The following is a 10678-nucleotide window of genomic DNA, read 5'->3' on the forward strand; positions in this document are numbered from 1 at the left end:
ATGATGATCATGCACTACAACCTCAAGAAATGATCTCGGACGGAGACAACCAGCAACCAGCCACAAGGACGTCGCCCTACCACTACAGGGGGCCACGAACCTTCACAGGGAAACCCCGCGATGACGTGGACGAATGGCTAAGCCACTATCAGCGGGTGAGCCGTTCGAACGGTTGGAATGCGGCTAGCGAGCTGTCTTACGTGGGGCTCTTCCTCGATTTCACGGCGCTGGTATGGTTTGAGAACCATGAAGACACATTGACAACCTGAGACCAGTTTGTGGAGAAAATTGAGAAATGCTTTGGAGACCCAGCAACGAAGAAGAAATGTGCCGAGCAGACGTTGTCGCAGAGAGCTCAGGTCACCGGTGAGACATGCAGAACCTACGTTGAAGAGATTCGGAAGTTGTGCAAGTCGGTGGATGCCCACATGACGGAAGAAGACAAAGTGGGCCATACACTCAAGGGCATCGCCGATGATATCTACCCCTTCCTCATTGGCAAGGAGAGCCTGGAATGCGTGGCCGACGTGATTAACCACTGCCAAACCTTCGAGGCTCTTAAAACTCGTCGCATCACATTGAAGTTCGGACGTCTGGCCAACGTCACGACTGTTGCCACCGTCGATGTCTGCCAGAATTCTCTACCTGCCGACCTTTCCTTCACCATTCGTCAGATTGTACGGGAGGAACTGCGTCGCCATGTCTCTGTTCCCATGCAAGCTGGAGACCCGCAGTGTGATACACTACCACCAAGCATCAATGCTGCGAGTTTCGACTAGCGCAGTTACTCCACCCGCAGTCCGCGGCTGAGGGCTCCGCCACCACAGGCTACTTACGTAGAGTCGTCTTATGCACCCCGCAGCAGTTATAGCTACGACAGCCAACCGCCTTCGTTTGTGTCCGAGTGGCAACAGTTCCCTGAGCATCCTCTCCACACCACAGCATTCGATATGCCTCGGGAACGCCCCGTGTGCTACCAGTGCGGTGTTCGTGGACATATCACCCGGTTTTGCCCATCGCGACGTCGCCCACGCACGACGTTTTCTGACCGACCAGCGATGTTTGCACGGCGAAGCCAACAGCCCGATTACGCCTACTGGCCTTCGGATTCAACTGCCCAGAAGCACGGGTACCGGCCGAACATCCGCAGTGACTCGCCTGCCTCTGTGAGGAGCTTGACGCCACCTACTACGCGCCAGCGACGGTCCCCATCTCCCCGTCCCCGGCCGCGGCTTTCCTCTCCGCCACCGGGAAACTAGCCGGCGCGGCCGATGGAGGCAAGGTCGCTGGACGTATCGCTTTGCACACAAGTATGCCTCCATTAGTTCACATGCTTCACAACAAGGTTCATGTATTCATTGACGATGTCACCCACGATGGCTCTGGTAGACACCGGTGCAACAGTTTCTGTAATGAGTTTAGTTTTCAAGGAGAGACTTGGCCGCAAGGTTATGTTTTATTGGGATAAATCTTCTAGTTTTTGAGCAGTCAGCGGCACGGCTTTGTGTCCAGTAGGTGTGTGCACTGTGTCTGTTCGTGTTGCTGGTAAAGCGTTCAAGGCACAATTCACAGTGCTCGCTCATTCCACGCATGACGTTATCCTTGGAATTGACTTCTTGCAAGAGTGCCGTGCGACTGTCGCCTGCGGGGCAGGCGAGGTTCTACTGTCCGCCCTCGCCCAGCAGCCTCAGCGTAGCGGAGACAACCTCGTTGTAGTTAAAGACACTATTCTACCGGCATGGTCTACTGCCAGCGTGCCCGTTGCTGCTTCGAATGCCAACTCGAGTTTCAGTTCTCCTGATATTGTGATTGAGCCGTTGCCTTTGCCTTGCATGAAAAAAAAACATCTTTCTGCCGCGCTGCGTTGTGTCTCTCACCGAGGGAAAAACTAAATTATGGGTAGTTAACGGCTCATCCGAGTCTGTTGTACTACCAGAGGGAATGCGCCTTGCCATGTTTGAAGGGCAGTGCAGTATCTGCATAGAAGCTCTCAGCAATGCGGCAAATTCGGACTATGCTGATGTATCCGGCACGGAATACGAATTTTATAAGATGGTTAGCAAGTCTATTCCCTCGCATAAGCGCGAAGTGTTGGTTACACTGCGGGCCAGGCACACTAAAGTATTTGATTTTGCATGGAAGTCGCATAGACCTCAGACGCCCAACACACGCACTCGTCACAAGATCGACACCGAATCTGCGCACCCCCTCAGACAGAAACCTTATCGAGTTTCCGCGTCAGAGCGCAAGGTAATTTTAGAGCAAGTCAGCGAGATGCTAACCTCTGGCGTAATTCAAGAATCGTCAAGTCCCTGGGTCGCGCCTGTTATCTTGCTCAAGAAAAAAAAATGGGTCCTAGAGGTTCCGCGTTGACTACCGACGTCTCAACTCTATAACTAAGAAGGACGTGTACCAGCTTCCTCTCATCGATGATGTCATCGACTGCCTGCATTCAGTGTCCTATTTTTCATCGGTGGACTTGCGATCCGGGTATTGGCAGATCCCTATGGATCTGGCTGACAAAGAAAAAACGGCCTTTGTTACACCCGACGGTCTGTTTGAGTTTAATGTTATGCCATTCGGCTTCTGTAATGCCCCCGCCACGTTTGAAAGATATATGGACACCGTTTTACGGGGCCTCAAATGGGAAATTCGCCTGTGTTACCTGGACGATGTGGTGATTTTTGGCCGAACATTTGAAGAACATAATCATCGCGTTGACCTCGTTCTAACCTGTCTCGAGGAAGCTGCGCTTACACTGAACTCAAAAAAATGTCGCTTTGGAGAACGTGAAACCTTGGTTCTGGGACACCTGGTGGATAAAAATGGCGCGAGACCGGACCCGCAAAAAGTCGCCGCTGTCAGCAACTTCAGGCAGCCGCAGTCCCCCAGGGAGTTGCGTAGCTTCCTGGGCCTGTGTTCTTACTTTCGTCGATTTGTTCCGAATTTCACCGATAAAGCACAACCACTGACTGACTTGCTGCAAAAGGATGTCCCTTTCCACTGGACACCGGATTGCGAAGCAGCCTTTAAGCAGCTACGGTTCATACTGACTTCAGGACCGGTACTACGCCATTTCGATCCTTCTGCTTAAACGGAAATTCAGACAGATGCCAGTGGAATCGGCCTTGGTGCAGTGCTCGTTCAGTGCCATGACAATGCTGAACACGTGGTCGCTTACGCGAGTCGTTCGTTGAGCAAGGCAGAACGAAATTACACAGTCACAGAACAGGAGTGCCTCGCAGTCGTTTTCGCCGTGCACAAGTTTTGCCCATACATCTACGGCCGTCGCTTCTCGGTAATCACCGACCATCATTCTCTATGCTGGTTGGTAGGCCTCCGAGACCCATCTGGACGACTGGCGCGATGGGCTTTGCGCTTACTGGAGTTCAACTTCACAGTACGCTACAAGAGCGGTGTGTTTAGAAGAAGTGGTTGACAATTTCGAGTACTTCGTACTTGACTACAAGAGCGGTAACCGGCACGCAGACGCCGACTGCCTATCGCGCCTTCCTCTACCGACGACTGAGTGCGACGCTGAAACCTTCGACCAGTATATCGGCGCTATTGCTTCTGAGTTCCCTGATCTCGCGACTTTCCGGACAGCCCAACAATAGGACCGCTCCTTAGATTCTCTGTTCGCCTCCGCAAATGAACACGCAAACCCAAGCTCTTTTGTGGCTCATGACGGCGTCCTTTACAAGAATTATTCCGGACAAGGCGCCCGTCTGCTTCTAGTTGTTCCACGCACTTTACGGGCTCACGTCTTTCGGTCCTTACACGACGACGCAACCTGCAGCCACATGGGCTTCGCCAGAACGCTTCAACGAATCCAGCAAAGGTTCTATTGGACCAAGATGCGACACGACACGGAAAAATACGTTGCTGGATGCGAACAATGCCAACGACACAAACGTCCCACGGCTACGCCGCCAGGACTTCTCCATCCTGTTCCACCTCCTAACTCTTCTTCGAGACTGTTGGTGCCGATCGGCTCGGTCCATTTCCACGATCGAGCAGTAACAATCGATGGCTCGTCATCTGTGTTGACCACCTAACGCGCTACGAAGAAACTGCTGCAATACCTGCTGCAACGGCTTGCTGCAACGATGTTAGCTAAAAAAGTAACACTAGAAGTTGTATCTACACAGGCGAGAATCAAACAGTTGGTGGGAAAGTATGTTAACACAGTAAAAACAAGTAATAGGAGCAGACTTAACTAACCAAAGAAGAATGAGACAGTATGCCAAGATAAGAATAAGATGATTTTTTAGTTGCATTACAGTACACTTGAGTATAAAACGTCATGAAAATGAGAATGATGGACAATGGACGTGATTGATCCTGGAAGAGTATTCAAGTCTTGTGAGTTTCGGTGAATGAATGATTCATAACATGTGCGAGTTGAACATCGCAAGCTTCCCACCTTTTGGGGATAATCAGAATAATAGAAGATGTATGATGGAGGGAGAATAACGTTATCGTGCAGGGTGTGACTGTAATATATTTTCTGCAAAAAAACATCTGCGGACGAATTCGCGGTGACACATAAGTTACGGAAGCTCTAGGGAGTCTTTTCTTGTTAGTGATACTTGCCGGGCGACTGTAGTTGCCAAGGATAGAGCGGACAGGATTATTCTGCACTAGCTCAACAGCGGAGGTTAGTACACTAGAGGATAAGTCTTAAATTGATGCGGCATATTCTAGTTTACTTTGTCTTGAGGTTTAGTGAAGGAGGAGTTTTAAGGGGACAGAGCCAGAAGGAAAGTTGTGTTGGATATAACCTAACGAATGGTTAGCATTACTGACAATTTTTTTAATATGAACAGACCAGGTGGAAGTGTTAGTTATGTGAACACCCAGGTAGCGATAGGATATTACGTATTTAAGAGCGGAGTTATACAGCATATAAGTAGTGTAGGAAGAAAATGTGCGGGAAACGCCTAAGACTTTACATTTTGTAGGGTTTACTTCAACTAGCTAGGTTTTACACAGTTGAATACAGAGTTAAAATGACTAGTCATGCCGAGGTAACACGCACCAATGACACATCTTGATTGACGGGTGTAAATACATTCTTTCTTTGTGCGTCAGTGCCAAAGAAGCCGTACTGGCGCCGTCATCTTCCAAACGAATAATCTGGAATGCCTCAATTATTTCGTGCGTCATCTGATTATTGTGCCTAGCCATCACCTCAGTTTACAGAAATCTAGCTGGCATTCGCAATCTCGCCAAGCTATTCGACGATTACTTAAAAGTAAAAATTCATGACGTGGGCAATTTACATGCGTATTTTTCCAATGATTCATGTTCTCACAATCATGATCTTGTCGACGAGCAACTATTTCCAATATAGCAATTCAACCTTTCTTGAAGATTGTCGTGAATATTTGTGATTTCATGTTACTACAATCAATCGTTGCCCGGAAACAAACACATCACCGTCGTTGTTCCGAGTGGCAACTGACGGGTCGTACTGCTAAGCGGGTGTACAATAGTCCCCTTGCCGGCATATTATTGGATGCAGCTCAGAGGCAGCATTGCGTAATCCTATTAAAAAAGAAATGAAAAAAAAACAATACAAGTAGCTGACACGCAGCTAGCTTCACTTGTCCCACTTCCCCAGATAGAAATTTCTGCTGAAGTTTTAAGTTTCTTCTTTATGCTTTTATAATATGCTTGTGAATATTTAGATTACCTTGTCAAATAGTTTCTCATCACTTTTTTCATTTTTATGTGCACAGCTCTGACGCGTACAACCTTCCCGTTCAAACAATGACCAAGCTTCTCATTTATTTGAGAGTCTTTCCGCATTCTTAGGTGCATTACTATGATATGTGTAGCATCGCGCTCCATTAACTCCTTATCACCTTGACACGTGTTCGTTCCGATTGGTATTACAGTAGTCGATAAAGCTAGGCTTCCATTACGCAGCCAGTGTAGTCTCGTCGTCTTCCATTACGTTGCCTGCATTTTATGTATGCGTAATATATTCTTTAAAACAATCCACAATTCGTCTTAAGGTAATGCATCATCCACGCTTTTATCGGGCGCATAATCGGAAGTCGTGCCACGATCTGCATCGTGAATAACTAGATCCTCCTGTCAGATAGTGTCGCACCACGTTCTTCGTGTGATGGGCACAGCTCTGCAGGGTACAACATTCCCATTCGAACAATTAGCAAGCTGCTAATTGAGTTGAGTTTCTTCCCGCATTGTTAGGTGCATTTCTATGATATGTGTAGCATCGCGCCCCATTAACTTCTCGTCACCTTGACACGTGTTCGTTCAAATAGTTATCACACTAGTTACTAAAAGCTAGGCTTCAATTACGCAGCAAGAGTAGTTAATTCGCCTTCATTTTATGTCCTTGTAATGTCTTCTTGAAAACAATTCACAATTCATCCTGAAGTATAGCATATTCTACGCCTTTATTGGGCACATAATGAACACCATATTCTAAACTGGAGTAATGCCAAGATGCCGATCGTGGTATGACTTTTAGTACAAATGGATCGTACTTATGTTCTACCATATGGACAGGCGGCTCTGTTACACGAAGTAAAAAGCAAGAAACAAAACCACCACCACATGATAAAGATAGCAGAATGAATACATTGTTCGGTAATACCAGCCGAACTAATGAATGACCATACGTGACGTGCAGTTTACAGTAATTTATTACCACGTAGCTGGGGTAAGTAAATTGCTCTTTGTGTCTGTAAAAAGGAGTGACTGGCCGCAAGGCCGTCTCCTTCATTCTCATAATAATGATTGTGTGTTGACAGTGTGCTCAGTCTCTTCCATTTTTAACATCTTTTCGCCCGATGACAAGAAACAAAACAAAAAAAAGGTTGATTCCTGACGCACCCACTATAGCGATCTCTCTGTTCAATGCACTCTTTGAAACGCGGTTGGCAATGGTCCCCAGTTTTTCCCTCAGTTGCGCATTAAGGTGAAATGCATCTGTATTTGAGAACGAAATTTTTCCTTTCCATCGATGGTCAAAGCGGTGGGAGCGGTTTTGAATAGTGTGCACACGCAACCAGTTGATCTTCCAGCATAAAGTAGTTAATTGCGTTAGGCGTAGTCAGTTCGCTCGTCATGCGGTATGGGTGTCATTTATTTACGTGTACTAGCGCCTAATCTGAGCTGTAGCAAGTATTATACGTTATATGTTGCTAGAGAATACAAATATTTAAAACGCAAAAATATACAAGCTTCGAAGCCTGTATGCTCGTAACAAAACAATAATTAAGATATAGTAAGAAAAGACCCGTTCGTGGCTGTACGCAGAAAATTTTTTATTTTTGTGTTTTTATGCAGTTAGCCACTGACGATGTGGGTTATATTAAAGGTTGGGTTATGCACTAAATATTACAGTGTGATTGTAAATGCTGCTTAAAGGTTGCGCTCACTAGCAAAAGTAAGCGCAGCCGTCAGGTGACAAGCATCGTCTTGTCTTCCTGGGTCCTATTTTATTGCGATAGCAATTCTATGGACAACCCTCGGCTATATTTTGCCACCGGCGCTAGCGTCGGCGTCGACGTGGGCGTCCCCATCACTCACCGCATATGTATACATATCTATATATTTGAAAACGCAAGAAATATGAAAATTCAATAAAACACGCTGGAGCGCGAAATTGAACTTCAGACCTCTAAAACGTGACTGCGAGGCGTTAACCAAAAAGCCACAGAGGAGCACTTCTTTCCTTATTATAAGCAATGCAAATAAATGACATAATATACAGATATACAATCATTCGTGTCACAAATATGCTAACGTGCACAAATGCACAAGACGCAGTTCATGCAGTTGAACGAACCTTCAAAAAACTGGGAAAGAAACGTACAAGTCAAGAAGTCCAGGCCACTCCGCAGCAGCGTCGGAAGTCTATACAACACCATGCCCACTGACTGCCTCTTCTCAGAAAACAAACTTTGTCGAGCTAGGTGACTCAGCATTCATGGTAACCATGCAGCTTCTTCATAATGAAAAAGGCCCAATAACAGAATAAAATTGTATGACGCATTAGTGTTAAGAGTCTTTTTGAATGGTAGAAACCTAACACAATGAGTAATAACTCCATAACACCATATCGTAATAGGTTTTTTATGTTTATCTTCAGAATGCCCAAAAAGGACACGTATTATATCAATGATTAAAACAATGCTTGATTGTTTCAGCCTTGTTGCACAGTCTGCAAGTTATATACCAGGGCACGTATATACTTTTTTCTATGAAGCCACGTCTTTGCAGGTGATGTGGAAGTGTGTACCTTGAAGAAAAATGTTTTTGCTGCTGGCGATATACACAATTTATGCACACGGTAGAACACATCATGACCAGTTCGAGATAAATAATGCTGTCGGTAAACAAGTTCAGAAAAAAGGGTGCTGACAAGTGCAGCAGTGAGTGTCGTTTTGGATACACTGTGTATATATTCTGAAGTGAATCTGGCTTTCCAAAACTGCATGGCCTTAACAATTTCTTTCAAGAAACCGCACAATTGTGAGTTTTCGGCCACTTTACTCTTGACAGAAAGAAAAAAGAGGAGGTAAAAAAGTCGATTCTGGATAACAGCCAAAATAGAAGGCTGACAGTCATCATTAAGGTAAAAAAAATTGCATCACCAGTTGTCGTACAAACAAATGCACAAGACTAACCCCCCCGTCCCCGCCCACCTTCTCATGTGAAAGAAACAGGTTGTCTCTTAGCATGGCTTCCCATAAAGAACTTCAAATGACGCGGGCAAATATCTCGTGAAAAGCCTAGATATGTACGCGAGAGGAATGTAGAATTTTGTTATGTCCTAGTCCTGAAGGTTTACTTGCACATGTTTTATCGTTCTAGGACGTTGTTCTTATTTAGGGACGGCTTACTGCTCTCCCATAGTTGAGTACCAAGTACTCGATATTGTTAAACATTTTTTTTAAACTCACAGCAATTCTATACTTGTAGTATGTAGACAAGCTTTGGCGCAGGAAAGATGTTGCATGTTTTAGCTCTCGAAAAAAAATCGAAGCATATTCACGGAGTGCATGATCATGAGTGGGGCGAAGCATCTACTATCGGCCGGTCCGTGTTCCGTCTGTTCATTTGTTCTTGCGTTTGTCCATCCATTCGTCCATGCATCTGTCTGTCACTCCATCCGCGCGTCTCCCCATTCGTCTGTCCTACTAGTTAACACTCCAAGTACCGCCATTTCACATCTTTTTATCATATATTCATCATATAAAAGTACCGCCATTCAGCGGACATTCCAAGGACTAAACAAAAGGTGGCACGACCGCACTAGCAGAGCGGCATACACAAATTTCTTACGGTCTGCGCTTTGTGTCTAGTTCCCACCTTTCACTGCCTCAAGTTCATGGCACTGCGGCCCAACCCTCGCTGAAGCTGTGTGTATATAAAAAGTGTTTAACAATTCAGATTACTTGGTACTCTACTATGTAGAGCACAAAGCAGTCCCATGAGCCTCGAAGAACACAATAAAGGCCAATCCTTGCTAAGACCAAGGAGGTTACGCCTAGCGAGTTTAACGTGGCAACCCTTTCTGGTCAGATAGTGCTCAATGTGCGTCCTTCTGATATTAGTTTTGTTTATTAATCATAAAATGAAGGCAAGTTTTGTTAAACATTAATTCACCGATACTCGTCTCCGTGGTTTATTTCATCAGAAACAACACTCCTCTTATTTATGACTAACGTGCGTGGGTTTCCTCCTCAATTCAAATAAGTGCGCACGTGCCACTTTACTAGTCCGGTCGTAGAGGTAGCTACTCGTTACTATGACGCATTACTACTACTACTACATACATCGCGGACGCACCACCCGTGGCTTAACGAGCTTTCTCCTTAAAACAGCAACCCAAACGTTTAAAGGGCAAGCTATTCATATCTACCACTTGCCGCTGGTTACGGGCATCTCGGGGAGTTACTTTTATGTTTCCAGTATTACCAGCAAGCCAGTGTCATGATCGTGTGCGCCACATCATCACGACGTGACGGTGCGCGCTCTCATCACCCACTCGTACTTCGCTTCGCCGAGAGGAGGAAGTAGACGCTCACTCGCGCGCCCTTATCTCGGGGTTAGGAGGATCGTGCGGCTTGGATGGCCTTTCGCTTTCACTGACACAATTCTGTTGTAGTTACCGGGCCCGAAAACATCACTGCAGTTGTTGCACAGTCTCCGTTTGTGAAAAGAGCGCACTTTTCCGACGCAGCACAGTAACAACTCAGTCGCTTATTCGTGTTCAACTGTACGTGCGAGCACGTTTATTGCGTTATTTGTGTGCAAGAAACACGGGGCACGGTTCGATCTTCTTGCCATTGTGCACGTGACCTTTCAACTTGTTGCTCTCTCGTTCGCCTTGGCGGCAAGGCTGTGACTTTTTGTAGTAGTATGACAATCGTGTATTGGTGAATGCTGTACAGTAATAACTTGTTTCTGACCTTGTTTTAATGAATGCTGCTCGCAGTGGCAACGCAAGGGTTCTTCCAACCACATTCGACTGTATGAAGCATCGCCATCTTTGCGAATCGTCACATGAATTTTATTCTTTACCTTGTTTGCCGAGTTAAGACAAGCAGTAAAGAAGCGAAAGGTTACCCCGCATGATGTGCTGATGGGCGTGACGACGAGGCCTTAGGGAAAGAAACAGATGATGACACGA

The sequence above is a fragment of the Rhipicephalus microplus genome, chromosome 8 (genome assembly GCF_043290135.1).
Source record: "Rhipicephalus microplus isolate Deutch F79 chromosome 8, USDA_Rmic, whole genome shotgun sequence".
In the NCBI taxonomy this organism is placed as follows: domain Eukaryota; kingdom Metazoa; phylum Arthropoda; class Arachnida; order Ixodida; family Ixodidae; genus Rhipicephalus; species Rhipicephalus microplus.